The sequence below is a fragment of the Corvus kubaryi genome, unplaced genomic scaffold, assembly GCF_017639235.1.
Source record: "Corvus kubaryi isolate FWS band 111438036 unplaced genomic scaffold, C.kubaryi_AGA036_p1.0 37386, whole genome shotgun sequence".
NCBI classification, from domain to species: domain Eukaryota; kingdom Metazoa; phylum Chordata; class Aves; order Passeriformes; family Corvidae; genus Corvus; species Corvus kubaryi.
In genome coordinates this window covers 736,662-744,714 of record NW_024581128.1, presented here as the reverse complement: position 1 = coordinate 744,714, position 8,053 = coordinate 736,662, and the positions used below count along the sequence as shown (strand labels likewise).

Here is an 8,053-nt window from a genome sequence, read left to right as displayed (position 1 = left end):
AAAAAAAAAAAAAAAAAAAAAAGTATAAATATTTATCCATCGTGTCCTTGGTACAATAAGCTCACAGTCAGCTTAAACCATCACAAAGGGCAGGGCAAAAAGAAGGGCTCCCTGTCCTTAGGGCAGCCCTTACACTCCCAGGCTGGGTATAGAGGACACAGACCACAGTAGAGTGATCTCTGAGAGTACGAGGACGGTAGCAGAAGCCTCGGCAAAGCTACGCTGCCCTCACAACCGCCGCACCCAGCACCTCCCATCCCTGCGGGACAGCATTCCCTCAGCGCCACGGCTTTTAAGGGACGGCGCGGGCCCCTCCCGCCCTCCCCGCGCGATCCTGATTGGCTGCGGCGGGAGGGGCGGGGCCAGGGCCGCGCCGGGTGACGCGTCAGCGGGGCGGGTCACGTGGCCGCCCCATCCCGGTGCGCCCGGGGGCAGCTGGATCCGGCTGCCGGCCACGCCGTCCCATCTTCTCCTCTTCTCTCTCCCCCGCGCTGTCAGGGGCCCCGGGCAGCGCGAAGGAGAACCCGCCCAGCGCTGTTCGCAGCCCCGCACGAAGGGGTGGGCAGCCGGGTGCAGCGCTCGGCCAGGTCAGTGCATGCCGCCGGCTTAGGGGGCGCAGGGCCAGCAGGGGTGCGGTAGAGCGGTGTGGTGGCGGCGGGGGCAAGGGGCGGTCGGTGCGCGCTCCTGAGGAGGTCTTGGAGCCTGTAGGAGGTCGGGTCGCGCTGCGGCGTCGGGAGAGCGCTGGGGGAGCGGCGCCGCGCTCTCTGAGGAAGGTACCGGGGGGATGGCGCGGGGAAGCGCTGGTGCTTGGCTCTCGGGAGAGGGGGGTAGGGTAGAGCTCCCCCGCCCTGCGCAGGCGGCCACAAGCCGCCCCCCAACCCCCGTACTCCTCGCAGCCCCCCTGCGCCTGCCCCCGCTCCGTGCACTCCCCGCGCCCCCCTCAGCCCCGCCTCGGGCCCGCCCCGGGCCCGCCCTGGGCCCGCCCTCTCTCCCCGTTGCTGTCGAGGAACGGGCCCTACCCCGACCCGTCCCGTGCCCGGCTCTCCCCGCGCTCCCATTGGCCGCGGCGGCTGCGGGCGGGGCCGCAGGCGAGGTCACGTGGCCGGCGGGGGGCGGCTGGAACCGGTTGGGGCCGCGCCGCCCCCTCCCCACCCCCGGCGGGCGGCCCCGGCAGGAGGGGCGGGGAGCCCGGGCTGCGCCGTCCGCAGCCGCGCACAAAGCGAGCGGGGACGGGGAGCGCCGCTCCGCTCCCCAAGGTTGGTTAGTGCTGTCGGCCGCGTGTCGCGGTGGGGCTGCGCGGTGGCGAAGGGGGGATGTTCGGTGGGGCTGAACGCTGTCTGTTCGAGCCCTGCACGGAGAGGGCGCTGAGGGAGCGGTGCCGCACTCCCCGCGGGGCCGGTGTGTTATCTGAGAGGACGTGGGGGAGGAGCGCGTCGTGCGGGGACCGGGACGTCCCCCTCAGGTTCCCTGAGAGGCGGGAAGAGCGAGGCTCTGTGTGCCTTTGTGCGGCCCGCGGCGGGGCTGCTGTGATGGGAGGGAGGCGGGCGCATCGCGCTCCCGGCGCTGCCTGGCCGGGCCTCGGCTGTCACCCGCTGAGGTGGCTTGGTGGGCTGCGGGCCGGGGAGCGTGGGGCCAGCGGCTCTGTTTGTTTTCGTCCCCGCCTAAAGCGCTGGCCTGGGGCGGTCCCGCGGCTGCGGCATTATGCAAGCGGCCGGGCCGGGGCGGGCCCGGGGACGTGGCGCGCCGCCTCCCGGCCGGGCTCCCGCTGCGGGCGGCGCTGTGCGGGCGGCGGGGAGCCCTCGGTCCGTGTCCGGCCGGGCAGCGAGGGGCGGCGGGGAGCCCTCGGTCCGTGTCCGGCCGGGCAGCGAGGGGCGGCGGGGAGCCCTCGGTCCGTGTCCCGCCGGGCAGCGAGGGGCGGCGGGCTGGACGCACTGCAGCGCCGCTGGGCTCTGCCGGGCGTGGGGGGTGTGCGCTGCGCTGCTCTTTGTCTCGGCTCTGGACTGAAGGAACACAGCGATGATGCTGCCAGCTCGTGGTTTGATGTTATTGATCGCATAGGCGCTAGTGAGGCAGCTCTAGATTAATCTGAACTTTAAAAGTTAATCTCTTACCTACACCCTGACCAGGCACAGGAGGCACAGATTCGTTCTTCCATTTTTCTCTTTTTCCTTTTAAGTCAATAGCTTGTATTGTTAGTATTAGTGTTTTAATTTATCAAAGCACGCGATGTTAGATGGAGGTTAGCCTTCAATATATTTTAAGTGTTAATGGTAGGGTGAAATAGTTGATAAGTAGAATAATTTTTTATCATATATATTTCTATTCTAGCACTGCTTCCTGTAAAATAACTGTATAAAATATTAAAAAAATAGAAGAATGCTGTTGGTCTTGAATAGACACTGGTAGGCTGAGCTGCCACATAATTAATCTTTCAGTAAAGCACGTTGCTCCTCAACAGAATGGATCCAGGCTTTGGAAACCTGTTACAAAAGTGGTTTGTTGAGAGCTGTGGGGAGCATTATACATGTTATTTGTCCAAGTCGTTACTAAGTGAGGAATGCTGGTGTGATCACAGAGAGCTAAATTGCTCCCTGCCTAAGATCTTGTCAGCCATACGTTAATAATAAACAACACTTCAGAAAAGAGGAATCAGACTGATGCTGTTCTGTTTCACTTACAAACGTGCCCCAGCTATTTCCTGTCTGTTCCAAGAACTTTGCAAAACTGCTGTGACATAGCTGAGGTGGAAGAGTCTGTCACATGGACAGGTATTTACCAAATGCTGAAAAGAATTAACTTATTGTTACTTAAAACAAAGCGGATACATTGTAGGTGAACAGATCTTGTGTTTGTTTAGGGGTCTTGTGTTTGATTACCAGGGCTGACTTGGCCCTGCACATGGGGAGCTAAATTGATACTGAAAATAGAATCTTAAAGGTATTTTTCTCAATTGTTGTGTATTAACATGATGTAATTTCAGAAGTATCACTTGGGCTTTGCTGCTTTCTAAATGTCAGCATAAGCCTGTTGGTAAAATTTCAGCCTTTGAATCAGACCAGCACGTCCAGATCTTCTTGCAAGTTTGTTTGTTGTCCAGTGTTAGCACTGCAATGCAGGAGAGACCTGCTGACTTTCTGGTTGTCCTTGCTCCTGCAGTCAAGGTGCAGCGGGGGGGAATGAGGGGGCAGGAAGAATGTTCTCGTTGTTTGGTTAAATATGAAGGAGTTGATGCTGTAATGCTGTTTCTAAAAATTCTCTCCCAGTTGTTAGAGGGAATGCCCTGACAAATATATCCTCTGACGCTGTTCTAAAATCCAAGTGTTGTCAACTATTGTTATGTAATTTTCTTACATACCCAATTTGTTGCTTTAGATGTATTCTGTAATATCTCATACCTTATTAGGACCTACCACATGCAACAAAATCTGTTCATCATACTACAGGATTAATCCAATATGACTCACTGTCTTTGTAATGTTACAGTCTGCATCTTAGGCTCGCATCTTTTCTTTGTTCAGCACAGCAGCAGATCTGATGCGTGGTGGATTTTCTATTGCTGTGTGTTGCACAGCTTTTAAGAAGTTAAAATCTGAGCACAGGACCTTCTCCAGCAGTGCTTGGCAGTGTTCATATTCATGGTTCATGAAGGAGGCTGCAAGGGGTGCTCTGTGTCAGCCCCGGTGCTGCCAGTGTGCCCTCCCAGCTGTGAAATGACTTGGCTGGGACTGTGGCACCTTTTCCCTGCTTCAGCCTGATGCCTTAAGGAGTTGGCCTCTCCTCGGTGTTGATACATCTCATAAGTCTCTTTTCTTAGGGTGGAGAATGTCATCTTAAAATGACAAAAGGAAAAGCCAAAATACTCTAGCCTTCTAGTCCTTCCCCTTTTTATCTTAATATGCAGAAGGCGGAGAGATATTTTGAAAAAATTGAGCATGTTTACTTTTTGGGTTGTGCACTTTCAGGACTGTGCACCATGATCTGTGATGAAACGTGTGCTAACATTATGAAAGAGCCTGTTCGTGCATAGATGGTGCTGCTGGGTTGACCTTGGCTGGGTGCCAGTTGCCCACCAAGCAACTCTGTCACTCCTCAGGGGGTTGGGCAGGGGGAGAAAGGTGGAAAAAGCCTCAGGGGTCCGGGCAGAGGCAGTTTAATAAAGCAAAAATCATGTATGAAGAAGCAAGGGGAAACAGAAGATTTTATTCTCTACTTCCCCTTTAGGGAAGCAGGGCTTCAGTATGTGTAGTGGTTGCTCTGGAAGACAGATGTCTTAAATAACAAATGCCCTCCTTTCTTTTAGCTTTTTTTTTTTTCCCTTCTTTTTTCTTCCTCTTCAATTTTCTTTTTTTTTTTTTTTTTTTTTTTTTTTAAATCTGTCCATCTCTGAGCAGATGCCATGTGATAAGGAATGTCCCTTTGGTCAGTTTGGGTCACCTGTCCTGGCTGTGTCTCCTCCCAGGATCTTGCCCACCCCCAGCCTCCTGGTGATAGTGAGGAATGTTGGAGAGACAGCACTGATGCTGTGTGAGCACTACTGAAACTCCCTGTGTTATCGACACCTTTCTAGCTGCCAGTACAAGGCACAGCACTGTGAGGGCTGTTGTAGGGAAAATTAACTCCCTCTCAGCCAGACCCAATACGATGGACTTCATTTTTCTGCAGCTAACTAAGCAAATTCAGTAATAGAGCAGTTAAAAGCATCCTTACACTAAAAATCAGGTGTTTGAAAGTACTAAAATGCATTCCAGATACTTCGTGGCACCTGTGTTCTACATTGTCTCATTTTAGTTGTCTAATTACCTTTGAAAAATCCCATTAAGTACCTATAAAATTTACTAGCTTAAAAAAAATCACTCATTAAAAAGGTACTTTGTAAGCTGTATTTTTGATCTCATTAGAACAATCTGTGTTGTGTATTATCCTGTCATTTTAAAATATAATGTTACCTAGGACAGTTTCGGGTTGATAGCTTTGCATCAGGAATTTTTACTATTAGTTTATTATAGAGATTGGTGGCTTTTTGTGGGGAGAGAAGGGGAGAAATGGGACACATTGGTGTGAGTCTGATGCTTTCTTACCAGCACAAGTATCAGCCAAATGCTGATTATCTTCAATGGATATGCTAAGTGTAACCAGCCATTCTTCAGCCCTTGCAGTCAACTTAGAGTTGATAAAATCAGCTTTTCATTCAGATCTGTCGAGGTAGTTGCTTGAAGCGTTTCCTTCCTAATTAAGAAAGCCCTCTGTCTGTGCAACAAAGTTCAAGGCCTTCAGGCTTGTAAGTCTCCACAGTTAAAAAAAAAAAAAATCCCATTGTACTTCCAGCCTGCCCTTGGACCACTAGAATCAAAACTTGTTCAAGTTGCTATTTAAAATATCACTCATATTGAGTAGAGAGCAGGTAATCTGGCGTGGCTGCTATGAATTTTTATGACTGAAATTTGTTCAGTGTTTGTCATCTAGGCTATTATATTCCAGGATTGCCCCAAATTACTTGGTGTGTATTTAGCTAAGCCTCAAAAAACATGTGAGATATGGTACAGCAAGCAGCCAGCACCTCTTAAATCATATTGGAAAGGTTAGGGAAATTGAGGGTGGGGTAGAATAATCCACTGAAGCTGAAAGCTTGTGAAGGGTTTTAATATTTCACCAGACCTGTAATCCAGGAGGTTCAAATGAAATTCAAGCTTTGAATGAATAAATTAAGTCCATGTCCTGATGTATTTTTGAGTACAACCAAAATATATTTTGGTTTTCCCCATCTATGATGACCTTTACTACCTCATTTTAGAGGAAAACTGTGATAATTTGTGATACTTTAATAGTTGATTGTGTTATGCCATCTTTTCTTCCTTACCTGTATTTTCTAGAAACTCTCTTTTAGAATCAGGGAGGGGAGAGTTTGGATTTTCTATTATTTCCTTCCTATTAATGTTTTATGGTTTTGGTCGTTTTGGGTTTTTTTTGTTGTTGGTTTTTTTGTTTGTTTTGTTGTTGTTTTTTTGTTGGGTTTTTTTTTGTAGTGAAGTGCTGATGAGTCTCTGCCTGGGTGATGTGTGGGTGATGTGTCTTCCCCGTGAGGAGAACTGAGATACAAGTATTCACTGCTTGCTTGCATGTGGTTGAAGTCTGTAAAAGCTGACTAAAGAGAGGGAGGAAGTGGGACACAGGAAGAGGAGCAATTGTTTGCATGCAGGTTACCATTTGGATCCCTGTCGCTGCAGCAGATGTGAATTCAGCTTTATTACATTTGGGCTTAGCGGTTGTTTAAAGAGGATTGTTGCACAAGGATTTCTAGTTTGTATATCTGCTCAATTGATTTTATTAATATTTGCTGATCAGGAAGTGTTTATAATTTGCTTCAGTTCCCCACGGCAGTTACAACATGACCCCTCTGAGGGGCCCTGAGGAGCTGAGGATTTTTTGCATTCTCCTGAAAATCCATCTTTACAGGTGTGGGGAGCAAGACCTGGTTTTTCCTTGCTGTGTGTTTGCGTTCAGTGCTCTGCTAGAAAAGATGTTTCTTCAGAATGAGGGGTGGTACTTTGACCTTAAATATAAGTGCAACTGTACCTGCAGTTCTGCTAGAAAAAAACGTGCCCTTGCTTGGTAAAGTGGAATTTTTCTTTTCCTCATACATCCCTTGGGTAGGTTGAGTAGGTTTTTGAGATAAAATGCATTTTGGGTAGAATTTTGGCAATTTTACAAAGCCAGTTTATCGAAACCTCCTTACAACTGGCTACTGCTATATAAGAAAGTAAAACGGTTTTACTAGGCAGTTTAGAAAAAGTCCACACCTGTCTTGCAGGTAGGTACATAGAATTTTTACAGGATTGGCTAAAAGCTTTATAGACTTAGGAGGATTTTGGATGTTTCTCTAGGAACAGTTGGGTAGTTAGTTAATTTGCAGTCGGACAGACATGCTGGTTTTTGTGAAGTTTAATTTTGAGCTGTTGCATTGGCTTTGGAAACAGCTTTTTTTTTTTTTTTTAACAAGCCAAAGGCATGTTCTTGCTTTGTGGAACTGGGTGTAGGCTTCAGCTTTTGCTTTCCTGCTTTGTAGACTTTTGCAAGGCATTTTTGCCTACTTCATTTCCCCTTTGGCTCCTCTGTCCTTTCAGTTAAAGGCTGTTGAAGCAAGGGCGGTGAACACCGCCAAGCCCCTGACTACTCAGCACCATCATAAATGCTCACTAGTAAGTTATATTCTCTGCATTACACTGAGATTTTTTTATCATACTGGACCAGTTTCATGAGTCCAGTCTCAGTTTCAGCACTGAAACTTGGCTGTAGTTCTCTGTCTGTAAATAACTGCTAAAAATAAATGCTAGAACGTGTCACTTAACACACACACCAACTAATGACACACACGTGATAAAGTTCCTCAAGGGAGTGCCCTTCATGGAATTCCTGTTTATCAACTGTGCTTATTTCTACCTTCAGTAGTCTGGGATTTTATCCTTTGCAGAAATGTGACTTGTGAAAGACAAGACAAGTGCAGAATTGGAGTATGTGACCAGAAACATGTATATTTCTACTATTTTCTTGCTCTCATTTTACCACTGAAAAGTCATCTTCCTTGACATGGAGAGGGAAAATAAAGGAGGAGAAAAAGGAACGTAAAGTAAAGGCAACTGTAGTTATAATAGGAATAGAGGAGAGTTATAATTGAGAGGAGGAGGAGGAGAGGAAGACCCAGAAGAAACAGTTCTGAAGGTTAAACACCTGCAATGACATTCTAAATGCCCACAAGGAATGAGGTTTGGTGATGATCCTACCCCCTGCCCCATCTGGTATCTGACTATCTTTTGTTTTCAAGGCATGTTTAACTGTCCTGTGCCCTTTGAAGGCAAGGGCTTCCTCTTGTAGTAGTAGAGTTAATGAAAAGCAGATTTTTCTTTAGCGTTGTTAGTTCTTCTTGATGCTGTTATTAAAGCTGCTATTAAAGGATTGTACTGAAATAAAGTGCTTTTTGTCCTGTTCTAAAATAGCAATAGTAACATTCTACTTGCTTGGTTAAAAAACAAACAAACAAAACACACACAGAACAAAA

The 8,053-nt window shown here is 48.2% G+C and overlaps 1 protein-coding gene across 4 annotated transcripts in view; it reads left to right on the top strand.

Moving 5' to 3' along the window:
• Nucleotides 1–399: 399 nt before the first annotated feature.
• Nucleotides 400–8,053, top strand: part of GPCPD1 (glycerophosphocholine phosphodiesterase 1) — a 43,538-nt gene continuing 35,884 nt past the window's right edge. The window contains exon 1 of one of the 4 annotated variants that reach the window (XM_042036644.1): nucleotides 400–587. The gene's annotated coding sequence lies outside the window, so the exon portion shown is untranslated. Of the gene's footprint in view, nucleotides 588–1,150; nucleotides 1,257–8,053 lie in introns of those variants that run through there. The other 3 variants (XM_042036639.1, XM_042036643.1, XM_042036641.1) reach the window with 3 other exon arrangements.